General features: G+C 40.3%; 1 protein-coding gene across 2 annotated transcripts in view; it reads right to left on the bottom strand.

The window, feature by feature from the left end:
* STX11 (syntaxin 11) overlaps window positions 1-11,059 on the bottom strand; it is a 56,550-nt gene extending 45,491 nt beyond the window's left edge. The window contains exons 1-3 of one of the 2 annotated variants that reach the window (XM_069598616.1): window positions 10,860-11,059; window positions 10,511-10,693; window positions 10,164-10,283 (exon numbers count right to left, since the gene is read on the bottom strand). The gene's annotated coding sequence lies outside the window, so the exon portion shown is untranslated. The remainder of the gene's footprint in view (window positions 1-10,163; window positions 10,284-10,510; window positions 10,694-10,859) is intronic. The other variant, XM_069598617.1, reaches the window with a different exon arrangement.
* Window positions 11,060-13,391: the final 2,332 nt, after the last annotated feature.

Genomic DNA, 13,391 nt, shown 5'->3' with positions numbered 1-13,391 from the left:
TCCTCTTTAATGTGGAGGTTCCTCACTGTGAATGGGGTTGGATGGGTGGCTTGTCAAGGTTTCCTGGTTAGGGAAGCTTGTGTCGGCGTTCTGGTAGGTGGGGCTGGATTTCTTCACTCTGGAGTGCAATGAAGTGTCCAGTAGTGAGTTTTGAGATGTCTATCGATTTGGTGTGACTTTGGGCAGCCTGTATATTGAAGCTCAGGGCTATGTTCCTGTGTTGCTGGAGAATTTGCATGGTTTGTCTTGCTCTGGAACTTGTTGGCTCTTGGGTGGTGCTTGGTTTCAGTGTAGGTATGGAGGCTTTTGGATGAGCTCTTATCAATTAATGTTCCCTGGAGTCAGGAGTTCTCTGGTGTTCTCAGGTTTTGGACTTAAGCCTCCTGCCTCTGGTTTTCAGTCTTATTCTTATAGTAGCCTCAAGACTTCTCCATCTCTTTTTGAAGACAATGGGCTGCCTTTCTGGGTGCCTGAAGTCCTCTGCCGACATTCAGAAGTTGTTTTGTGGAATTTGCTCAGCATTCAAATGTTCTTTCCATAAATTTGTGGGGGAGAAAGTGGTCTACCCGTGGTAGAAAGTCGTCTCCGCCATCTTAGGACTGCCCACCTATTTTGACCATTTCAAGCTGAGGAATCTGCAGATGTAAAGGCTCTCAGGTGTCAAGCATGTAGGAGCATGCTTGACTTCCTGAAGCAATACCAGTGTGGTAGGGAAAGAATGAATGGGGAAGAGTGATAACTGATGAGAGTGGGTGGGGAGTAGAGCATGTAGAGCCTTGGTGGGCTTGATAGTTTTTAAATCTTACTTTGATTAAGAAGGGAAGACATTGGAAATTTTTTAACAAAGGAGTGGCTTAAAGCTCAACATTCAGAAAACAAATATCATGGCATCCGGTCCCATCACTTCATGGCAAATAGATGGGGAAACAGTTGAAACAGTGTCAGACTTTATTTTTTTAGGCTCCAAAATCACTGCAGATGTTGATTGCGGCTGTGAAATTAAAAGACGCTTACTCCTTGGAAGAAAAGTTATGACCAACCTAGATAGCATATTCAAAAGCAGAGACATTACTTTGCCAACTAAGGTCTGTCTAGTCTAGGCTATGGTTTTTCCAGTGGTCATGTATGGATGTGACAGCTGGACTGTGAAGAAGGCTGAGCACCGAAGAATTGATGCGTTTGAACTGTGATGTTGGAGAAGACTCTTGAGAGTCCCTTGGACAGCAAGGAGATCCAACCAGTCCATTCTGAAGGAGATCAACCCTGGGATTTCTTTGGAAGGAATTATGCTAAAGCTGAAACTTCAGTACTTTGGCCACCTCATGCGAAGAGCTGACTCATTGGAAAAGACCTTGATGCTGGGAGGGATTGGGGGCAGGAGAAGAAGGGGACAACAGAGGATGAGATGGCTGGATGGCATCACTGACTTGATGGATGCGAGTCTGAGTGAACTCCGGGAGATGGTGATGGACAGGGAGGCCTGGCATGCTGCAGTTCATGGGGTCGCAAAGAGCCGGACATGACTGAGCGACTGAACTGAACTGAACTGAACCTGATGTGGCTTTTGTTTGTTTGTTTAGTCTACTGTTGTATTGAGAATAGATTAAGGGACAAGAATGGAAGTAGGCCAGCCAGTTAGGAAGCCATGATGATTAATTTTATGTGTCAACTTGACTGGGCCAGGGTTGCTCAGGTATTTGGTTAAACATTATTCTGTTTAACCTTCTGTACATCTGTGAGGATGTTTCTAGATGAGATTAACATCTGAATCCATGGACTGAGCAAAGTAGATTGCACTCCTCAGTGTTGGTGGGCCTCATCCAAGCTGTTGAAGGCCTGAACAGAACAAAAGTCAGGGTAAGACAGCATTTGTTCCCCCTAGGCCTGCCTGTCTTTGAGCTAGGACATCAGTTTTCTCCTGACTTCAGACTTGACCTCAAACTGAAACTTAGGCCATTTGCTTTCCTCCTTATCAGGGCCTTGGACTCAGACTAGAATTATATCACTGACTTTTCTGGGTTCCAGCTTGTCATCTGCAGATCTTGAGACTGTTCAGCCTCCATGAACATGTGGGCCAATTCCTTCTATCTCAGTCTCTGGATATAGATGTATCTCCTATTGTTTCTGTTTCTTCAGAAAACCCGGATTGACACAAAGCCATGACAGTGGAACTGGTGAGAAGTGGGCAGGTTCTGGATTTATACCCAAGGAGGGGCTGAGAGGACTGACTGATTAATTGGATGTGGGGTGAGAGAGAGAGAGAGGGGAGTCAAGGATGAGTCAAAGGTTTTCTTTGGAGCAACGAGAGGAAAGAGGTTCCTTAGACTGAGATGAGGAGACTGCCTGGGAAGCAAATTGTGGGGGTTGAGGGAGGGGAGGGGAGGTTTGTGGGGACTAACAGCTCCATTTTGGACACTTGAAGTTTGGAGTCTTAAGTTGTCAAGAATATCAGTTGGACTGGTGAGTCTGGGATGATGGTTTCGATCCGGAAGTCTTCAGCACACAGAATTTAGATGTCTGAAGTCTGAGTCATAGGGTACTCCAAAGTTTAGAGGTCAGGAAGATGAAGAACAAGAAAGGAGGATGAGAAGGTGTAATCAGTGAGATAGGAGGTAAGCTGATGAAGAATGTTCCAGAAGCCAAATGAAAAAAAATTTTTCAAGAGTGGTCAATTCTATCAAAGGTTGCTAAAGTGGGTAAAGTTAGGATTGAAAACTCAGCAATGGGCTTAGCCATATGGAGGTCGATGGTGAAACTGATAAGGGTTCAGTGGTGTGTGATGACCAATGCTTCTGTGGAGCCCAGAGAGAAGGGCTGGAAGGAAATGTATGGTCTAGGGAGAATTTTTTTTAATTAGAAAATGTGCATATTTGTATGCTCACAGGCATGAGCCAGAAGACAAGTAAAAGGTGACAAGACAGAAGAGAAAGGGGATAATTGCCAAAGCAGTGCTCTTGAGTAGATGAGCAGAGATGGAATCCAGTGCACAGATGGGATTAAAAAAAGAGAAGATAGGTTTCTCCCCTCATGGCAGTGGGGGGGGGGGTGGGGGAGGGAGGCAGGTAAGGGCACAGATGCTACTGAACGTGGAAACAGGAACATGTATTATCAATGAAGAAGGAAAGTCATCAGCTGAGAGTGAGGAGTAAGAGGAAGTTTGAGAAGAGAGGAGAAAGTAGGAAATAGCATCTTGGGACCGGGAGAGAGCAAATGGACTTTGAAAATATAGTCAGATGGTTAAGTGGTACTAAGAGTTCATTTGAAGTCAGGGATCATGAATGTAAAGGGAGACCAGTTGGTATAGTTGTGTTTTCATGAACCTCAGGTGTCTACTTGGGCACCAATAAAATTAGGCAGAGGTCCAGAGATAATCAGAGTTCGGAGCTGCCAGATGAATATGGTAGAGGTGACAGAGACCAGAGTGTTGAGGTCTATACAAGAGAATAACCATAGTTCAGGACCATGGCATCTAAACCGAGTAAGGAGAGAAGAGAGGACATGAATGATAGTGATGTGGCCATGTGAAAAGATACTAGGTCTATGGATCAGAAGATCCAGGGTATCAAGAAATTGCTGCAGTTGGGAGGGGGTGGTTAGAGAGATTCCATTGAAAACAAAAGTTGGTTGTCAGAGAGCAGACTGTGAAGAGATGCAGATATTGATAATGGCAAGATCTAGACTGACCTGGTTCTCTGCACTTGGCCTGAACACCCTGGCTAGGCTCCCGGATAGATCTTCTATATTTATAGACATTTTTCTGGAGATGTTGGCTCTCACCTTCAGTCTGGATTTTTTTTATTCTTCTTTACTTATCTTTTGGCTGTACTGAACCGCAAGGGAGTATCTTAATTCCCCGACCAAGGATTCCCTGACCAGGGAACCCGAGTCCCCTGCAATGACAGCATGGCGTCTTAACCACTGGATCACCAGGGAAGTCTCCCTCCAGTCTGGATTCTTGGAGCCATTAGTACTTTAGGGTAAAGCAGGGCAAGCACTTGAAGAAGGGCACAACTGCCACATAAAGACTCACCTGCTGGCTACTGAGTACATCATCCTGTGTACCACTGCCATCCCTCACCGGAAAGGCTCATAAACCCATTCAGTCTCAGTGTTAGAAGATCATCTATAAACAGTCATTTCATTTTACTTTTTTAAGTTAAAGCATAGTTGATTTATGACATTCTGCCAATCTCGGCTATAGAGCAATCTCTCCTTTCATACAATATTATAAATAGTCATTTTATATCCCTATACCATGTAGCAATCACCAGCTCCCGTTTCTTTTTTCTATGCTAATTTTCAAGTTACTTGAGGACAGATGTTTAACCTATCTTTTTAAAACTGCGATAAAATATATGTGACATAACATGTACCATTGTGGCAACTTAAAAAATGAGAAGTTCGGTTACATTCAGTACATTACGTTGTTATGCAACCACCACCATCCATTTCCAGCACTTTTTCATTTTCCCTAACTGACAGCTCTGTAGCCATTAAACACTAACTCCTCATTCCCCCTCTCCCTAGTCCCTGGCACCCACCACTTCACTTTCTGTCGCTGACTACTCTAGAGACCACACATAAGTAAAACCATGCAATATTTGCCCTTTTATAACTGGCTTATTTTAGTCTGTATAATAGCTTCAAGGTTTATGCATGTTATAACTGTGTCAAAATCTTCCTTTTAAAGACTGAATATTTTTTTTCAGCCTCTGCCTTCATTTTTCTGAGGTAGAGACCCAGAAGTGGAATTGCTGGATCATATAGTAATTCTCCCCTTCATGGATCACAGCCTTGTCGTGGCAAAGGGGCTTGCATAGCTCAGTGAAGCTATAAGCCATGCTGTGTAGGGCTACCCAAGATAGATGGGACCTAGTTCTGACAAAACGTGGTCCACTGGAGGAGGGAATGGCAAGCCACTGTAGCATTCTTGCGTGAGAACCCCATGAGCAGCATGAAAAGGCAAAATGATATAATGTAGGAAGATTAGCCCCCAGGTCGGAAGCTATCCAATATTCAAGGAGGGAAGAGCCAAGGGCAATTACTAAGAACTCCAGAAAGAATGAAGCTACTGGGCCAAAGCAGAAATGATGCTCAATTTTAGATATGTCAGTGGACATGAATCTGAGCAAACTCCGGGAGATATTGAAGGACAGGGCAGCCTGGCATGCTGCAGTCCACAGGATCTCAAAGAGCTGGACACAACTTAGTAACTGAACAACAACAAAATGGTAATTCTATTTCTTCTGGGATCATTATACTATTTTCCACAACAGCTGCACTACTTTACATTCACACAGCAACGCATAAGTGTTCCAAATTTTCCACTTCTTTGTTAACACTTGTTATTTTCATATAATCTATCTTTAATTTCCTCTCTATTTGACATCCTGCTGGGCCCATGATGTTGCATGAGTAAATAAATAACTGTTATTACCTCTGTAGAAAAGGGAAATGAGATTAAATGAATCAACTTGTATTCAGCAACCCCACCTCATACATCTTGTTCTTACTGTAGCCACATGTGGCTCCTTAAATTTAAACTAATTAAAATTAAGCAGATTTTAAAATTCAGTTCATCAGTCTCATTACTGACATGTCACCATAATAACTAGTGCTTATTAGTATCTAATGTTTCAATCAGTACAGAATAGAACATTTCCATTATTGCAGACAGCTCTTTTAGCTACTGCGATGGACAGCACTTTCTAGATCCTGCTGCTGCTGCTGCTGCTGCTGCTGCTAAGTCGCTTCAGTTGTGTCTGACTCTGTGCGACCCTATAGACGGCAGGCCACCAGGCTCCCCCATCCCTGGGATTCTCCAGGTGAGAACACTGGAATGGGTTGCCATTTCCTTCTCCAATGCATGAAAGTGAAAAGTGAAAGTGAAGTCGCTCAGTCCTGTCTGACTCTTAGCGACCCCATGGACTGCAACCCACCAGGCTCCTCCGTCCATGGGATTTTCCAGGCAAGAGTACTGGAGTGGGGTGCCATTGCCTTCTGTAGCCACTTATTCTTTGTCTCACTAATTATATTTGGATAAGTTTTCCCAGAACTGGATAACTAATATTTAAGATAAAAATCTTTCTTAAATAAGAGAGGAAGTTATTGTTGTTGTTGTTGTTGTTCAGTTGCCCAGTCATGTCCAACTCTTTGCAACCCAATGGACTGCAGCACTCCAGGCTTCCAGGTCCCTCACCATCTCCCAAAATTTGCCCAAGTTCATGTCCATTGCATCGGTGATGCCATCCAGCCATCTCATCCTCTGACTCCCTCTTCTCCTCTGCCCTCAATCTTTCCCAGCATCAGGGACTTTTCCAATGAGTCAGATTTTTCACATCAGATGAACAAAATACTGGAGCTTCAGCTTCAGCATCAGTCCTTCCATGGAATATTGAGGATTGATTTCCCTCAAGGCTAACTGGTTGGTATTCTTTGGAGAGGGCAAAGTACACTGCCTAAAATGTCTGTGGCTTTTTAGTACATAAATGGCTACTCTGTGAATTCTCCCAAATTTTGTGCTTACATATTAATTTGGACTTTTGGTGAGCATGTGGTTCTGTTATTCTGGATGATTACCTTTATGAACACAGACTTATAAATTATTTAAGTTAAAAAAAAATTTTTTTTTTTTTGGACACACCATGCAGCATGCAGGATCTTAGTTTGCTGACCAGTGATCAAACCAGTGTACCCTGCATTGGAAGGCAGACTCTTAACCACTGGACCACCAGGAAAATCCCTATAAACTATTTAAATCTTTCTTTACATCCTTTAAACTACTTACCTACTAAACCACAAATTTTGAAAGACATTCTCAGATTCACAGTGGAGATTGTGTCCATTCTACTTATCACTATTTACTCAAAGTCTAGCAAAATACCTCAGATATTGGAGACTCTCGATAAATATCTGTTAAATAATGAATGAATAAATGACCAACGTAAGCCCCAAGTGGAACTTGGGGGAGCTCAGGGCACGGAGAGAATATTTTAGAGGGTGACACTGGGTATAACGAGATTTTGGAATTTGTCTCTAGCACTGATGTAGCTTTAAAAGACTTTTTAAAAAAACAGAACATGGAATTTAAGCTTTGTTCTTTTATCCTACTGTTGAAAAAGTTGCTTTAAAATTCCTGTAAGGATTTTATTGCATGTTTATAAAGCTTGAACTCCATTTTACGAATAGTGCTAGTTGCTCAGTCATGTCCGACTCTTTGTGACTCCATGGACGGTAGCCCGCCAGGCCACTCTTTCCAGAATTCTCTAGGCAAGAATACTGGAGTGGGTAGCCAACTCCTTCTCCAGGGGATCTTCCTGACCCAGGGATCAAACCCAGATCTCCTGCATTACAGGCAGAGTAAGTCTTTCCCATCTGAGGAGAAACACTTGCCACCAATGGATATAACAAGAAAAAATGAATTCTAGATTTTATAATGTCAGCATGTGTGTAGTTATCTTCTGTTTGCTCCTTAAGATCCACTTTCTGTCACCCTCTGTTCTGCTCTCAACCCTGGGAGGTTGATCTGAAAGGACTATTCTTTTATCTATTTATTCATTTTAATAGGAGGCTAAGAATGGACTATTCTAACAGGCTCCTGTGCCCTTTGGCTTTCCTTGGGTTTGGCCAGAAGGGAAGTCCTGCAGGAGAGCAGAAGCAGGGGATGAGGTGAGGGAGTTTATTCTTGACAGAAGGGCTATCTGAGTCTGCGTCCCTCAGCATAAGCTCATTCTTCCTCTAAGGTGGTCTGTTCTATGTGATTCCCTCTCCCTTGGTTCCGGATACCTCTCTCTACTCATGGTTCTCAGGCCTGGGATATGACAGCCCAGAGGTCCCTTTCAGTTCCCTCTCTGCTCACACCTTTACAATAGTACCCTTATTCATAAATCTTCCTTGAATTATTTTAATTTGAATGTGCCATTTCTTTCACATTGAGACTCTAACTGACACAGCATCCTTAAATGGTAGCTAAAGCATAGGTATTGTTTAGTTGCTAAGTAGTGTCCAACTGTTTTTGACCCCATGGATTGTAGCCTGCCAGGCTCCTCTGTTCATGGGATTTCCCAAACAAGAACACTGGAGTGGATTGCCATTTGCTTCTCTAAGAGATCTTCCTGACCCAGTGATCGAATCAAGGTCTCTTAACTGGCAGGCAGGTTCTTTACCACTGAGCCACCAGAGCATAGAACCTGAATCTGCTCTGAAATGTTTATACCCACAGTCTATGAAAAATGTTCCCTGATGATATTTTCATCTTATTTAGATCCGCTGGTCAGCTTTTCAAAGAAACAATGTTGTATGTCATATGATATAAATTTTTCTCTAGTACACTCAGACTAGAAAAATATTCTCAGATTCACATCCAAATCTTTTTGCATATAGCTTATCTATATAAAATGTAATTTATGGAAATACAGAAATAAGACTTTATAAAGTAAATAGGTAAATTTTAAGGTTTCATTTATCCAGTATCTACTAAGCTTTTCTTTAAACATATTTATTTATTTTTCCCAAAAAACTACTTTTTAAAGGTATATGAGGAAATTAGTACATCAGTACTTCAAACAAGCCATTGTTATTCAACATACACAGCATATAGGAGAACAGAGTTTCTAACCCTTTCCTATACACTGAATATTTCTGTCCCTCTAAAATTCATATGTTTAAATCCAAACCCTATGTGATGGTACTGGGAGGCGGAACCTTGGGAGGTGATGAAGTCATGAATATAGAAACCTCAAAAACACGATTCATGATTAGTACCCTTATAAAAGAAGCCCCAGGAAACTCTCTTGCCCCTTCTGCTGTGAGAGGATATAGCAATAAGATAACCATCTATGAACCAGGAAGCAAGCTCTCATCAAACACCAAATTCATCACTACCATGGTATAAGACTTCACAGCCTCCAAAACTGTGAGAAATAAATTTCTGTTGTTTATAAGACACTCAGTCTGAGTATTTTTGTGTACCATTTAGCCCAGACACATTAAGACACCTTGGAAACTTAAGATATAAACACACAAATATTAGCAAACAACAGATCATTTAAAAAAATTAAACCCCATAATGCTAATATGTCAAAGTCACTCAGTCATGTCCACCTCTTTGTAACCCCATGGACTATATGTAGCCCCTCAGGCTCTTCTGCCCATGGAATTCTCCAGGGAAGGATAATGGAGTGGTTAACCATTCCTTTCTCCAGGGGGATCTCCCTGACCCAGGGATTGAACCTGGGTCTCCCACATTGAGAGCAGGTTCATATCAAAGATAACCAACACTTATCACCTGCATCACAAAGTATGAGGTATGCACAACTCAACCCCATCCGACCGAGGAGGAAAAGCGCCTTCAAATCTCCTGTCCACTGTCTCAGGACCAGCAAGCAAAGGAACCTGGATCCAAATCTTAGCATCCAACACAAAAGTTTATGTTCCTAACTACAAAAAAGTGTCCAAGAGCAACTCAAAGGCCACATAAAAAATAAAAAAGAAAAATTTTCCAAAGCAAATGATTTATTCATCCTGTTATATCAAACTAAAAGTAAGCTTAGAAAAACTACTAAAAAAAGAAGAGAAACAAGAATGCAGATATACACACTACTATATATAAAATAGATAACTAATAAGGAGAACTCTTTTCAATACTCTGTAATGGCCCATATGGGAAAAGAATCTAAAAAAGAGTGGCTGTTTGTACAACTGACTCACTGCTGTTCACCTGAAACTAGCAGAACACTGTATTAATAAATCAACTCTACTCCAATAAGAATTTTAAAAATTAAAAAATAAATACATATATTCAAAAAATAAAACATGCAGCAGACATCTCTCTTAGAAAAGCAATCTTTTTTTTAAATAAGCTCATTTTTCTGTGCATGGTACACAAGAAGGAGTAGAAAGTGAGGTTGCAAATTGTACTATTTTGGTGTCCATTAAATGTTATCTTTGCTTATAGTTCCTGAAATGACACCATTGTATTTTCAATTTAACAGAAATTGCAAATAAGTGAAAACGTTCCTCTGATATACTGGCATACTTGTTGTAAGAGGCCTGAAGTTTAGCATGTATTGGCTACTCTATGCATACAAACAGAACATTCTCTGTGAAAGAGAATGGGCTGAAAAAATCTGGACTAGAGATAGCATAATTGATCTGTTTAATACCTCAATTTTTCTGCAACTGTGATTTTGCATAACAACTTGCAAAAGTATTTTAAGATGAGACTGTTGATCAATGCTCACTTCTGGTAAATCCCTTTTGCACCAGAGTCCAGTCCTGAGGAACTGATAAAAGTGAAACAAAAAAAAATCACCAACAGAAGGTAACAAATAAGCCATGCCTTTTACAAATGTTTAGCAAATGCTGGTTTCAAATCTGAATAATTAAATTAGTTCTCAAAGATGTAGTGTTCACAAATAGGCTAAACATTTTTACATCTATAGTTTATTCATTTAGAAGAATTTGTGCCATCCATTTAGAAACTATAAGCTTCTACAGCAAAAAGCCTTACTTTGTGGTTGAGATGTGGTCTTCTTTTTTTACTCATCATCCATTTCATCCCCTTGAGGAAGCTTCATGTCTTTATTTGTCTTATTTTTCCCTTTAACACAGACTTCAAATGGATGGATTCCTTCATCAAAGGTGGTTTATAACTTCTGAGTTCATAGACCACAACCAGCATTCCTTTGTGATCCTAAAGAAAATGTAAAAGTACAATATTGGCACCACAAAAAACAGTGTGTTTTAAATAATGACTATTTTAAAGATGAGCTTAGTACAAATAAGTGATGCAATGAAAACAGACTGAAGTTCGAGCAGAGAGGTCACAGATTCAGCAGACAGTCTTTCTTTGAGGATACCTGCTCTTGGAATGATGAGCTTGTTGAGGAGACCGTGGAGAAGCTGACAGATGTTCCTCTCGGGTCCGCAGCTCCTCACCTTCCTTATGTGTCCCAGTGTGAGCAGGAATCATTTCTAGCAGCTGACATGGTCTGTGTCGCCAGTACTGGGTGTTGAAAGCAAGCCACCCCATCTGATTTCTTAAAACCCTATTTTCTATAGGCTGACGATGACAAAGGTCAATTATGAAACAGGAACTTTTGACACAACTCAACATCCCTAGTCACAAAGAAACATTTACAAAACAAATGCCCCCATGCAAATTGAAATTCTTAATTGATTACAATGTAGATATGAGTGTTGGACATAACCCATTCACTCCTTATTTCTTTTATGGTCCTACTACATCATCTTTCCAGCTTAAGTAAGGATTACACTGCTCTTCAAGGAAAAAGAATAAATGGCAATTAGTGCCTGGAAAACCCCATGGATGGAGGAACCTGGTAGGCTGCAGTCCATGGGGTCGAGAAGAGTCGGACACAACTGAGCGACTTCACTTTCACTTTCCACTTTCACGCATTGGAGAAGGAAATGGCAACCCACTCCAGTGCTCTTGCCTGGAGAATCCCAGGGACGGGAGAGCCTGGTGGGCTGCCGTCTCTGGGGTCGCACAGAGTCGGACATGACTGAAGCGACTTAGCAGCAGCAGCAGCAGCAGTGTTGACAAATTACTTGAATATGATATAAATACAATGTAGCTTATATAAATATGGCATAAATTTTGTATGACTACAAGTTCTTTAAAAAACTATAAAATTTAAGCCAATCTACGTTACAAGTATAAAGTTAATAATGTTAAAATAAACAGCATTGATAAAATTTTTCTTGATGAAGCAAAACCACAAATGTCTATTCCAAAAGTGCTTTGGGGTAATTTGTATTTCATTTATCTATATGAGTCTCTTTATTTTGAAGATAACACTCATTTGAATGATTCTCCTTATTATTGCTATGATTTTTCCTTTTAAACTATACATTCATCTTGTATCATCAAGCCATGATTTTTTTTCAGTTTTACTGAGATGTAATTGACAAATAGAAATGTAAGGAACAAAGCATACATGGTGGTAATTTGATATTTGTATGCATTGTAAAAAGACTCCCACTGCCTAATTAATTAACATATTCATCACCTCACATAATGATCTTTTTTTTTTTTTTTGGTGAGAACATTAAAGTTGTATTCTCTTAGCAAATTTCAATTATATAATACAGTTGACTCTTGAACAATATGGTAGTTAGAGGCATCAACTTCCCACACAGTAGAAAATCAAAGTATAATTTTAATAGGCTACTGTATCTGCAGTTTCACAGCCAAGTAGTCAACCAACCACAGATTGTGTAATACGTATTCAATTAAAAAAAAATATGTGTATGTGGACCCATGCAGTTCAAACCTGTGTTGTACAAGGATCAACTGTACAGTGCTATCAGCTGTAGTCACCATGGTTTACCTCATGTTTACACATGTTTTAGTGTAAACTTATTCATCTCATAGCTGAAAGTTTGTAGCCTCTTACCAACCTTTCCTTATTTCCCCCAACCTGCAGGTTCTGACAACCACTTTTCTAATTTCTGTTTCTATGAGATTTCACACGTAAGTGGAATCTTTTTCTTCAATTAAGATTCCACATATAAGTGATACAGTGCAGTAGTTGTCTTTCCGTGTCCTGCTTGCTTCACTTAATATAATGCCCTCAAGGTCCATCCATGTTGTTGCAAATGGCAGGATTTCCTTTTTTCTCATGGCTAAATCATATTACAAATTTATTTTATGTATTATTTATGTTTATTATGTTTGCTCAGTGATGTCTTACTCTTTGAAATCCATTGGATTGTAGCCCTCCAGGCTCCTCTGTCCATGGGATTTTTCAGACAAGAATACCGGAGAGGGTTGCCATTTCAGAAAAAATATGTCCTTAGGTATAACATATATCCCTTATCCATTTATCTGTTGATGGGCACTTAGGTTGTTTCCATAGTCTGGATATTGTGAATAGTACTACAATAAACATGGGGGTGCAGATATATCTTCAGTATCTTGTTTTTTCATTTCTTTTGGATTTATATCCAGAATTGGGATTGTTGGATCATATAATTGTTCTATTTAATTTGGAGGGAAACTTCCATACTCTCTTCCATAGTGGCTGCACCAATTTATATTCCCACCAACAGGGTATGAGGGTTCTCTTTTCTCCACATTCTCACCAACAGTTTTTATCTCTTATCCCTCTGATGCTAGCCATTCTAACAGATATGAGCAGATAACTCACAACTCATTGATCCCTGATGATTAGCCACATTGAGCACTTTTTCTTGTACTGATGGCCATTTGCATGTCCTTTTTTGGAAAAATGTCTACACAGTTCCTCTGTCCATTTTAAAATCCAAATGTTTGGTTTTTTGCTTTTGGCTTGTATGAGACCTTCACACATTTTGGACATTAACCCCTTATCAAGATATATGATTTGCAAACACATTCTTTCATTCAG

Source organism: Ovis canadensis, chromosome 8 (genome assembly GCF_042477335.2).
Source record: "Ovis canadensis isolate MfBH-ARS-UI-01 breed Bighorn chromosome 8, ARS-UI_OviCan_v2, whole genome shotgun sequence".
Lineage (NCBI taxonomy): Eukaryota > Metazoa > Chordata > Mammalia > Artiodactyla > Bovidae > Ovis > Ovis canadensis.
The sequence above is the reverse complement of the archived record's forward strand: the minus strand, read 5'-3'. Positions and strand labels throughout refer to the sequence as shown.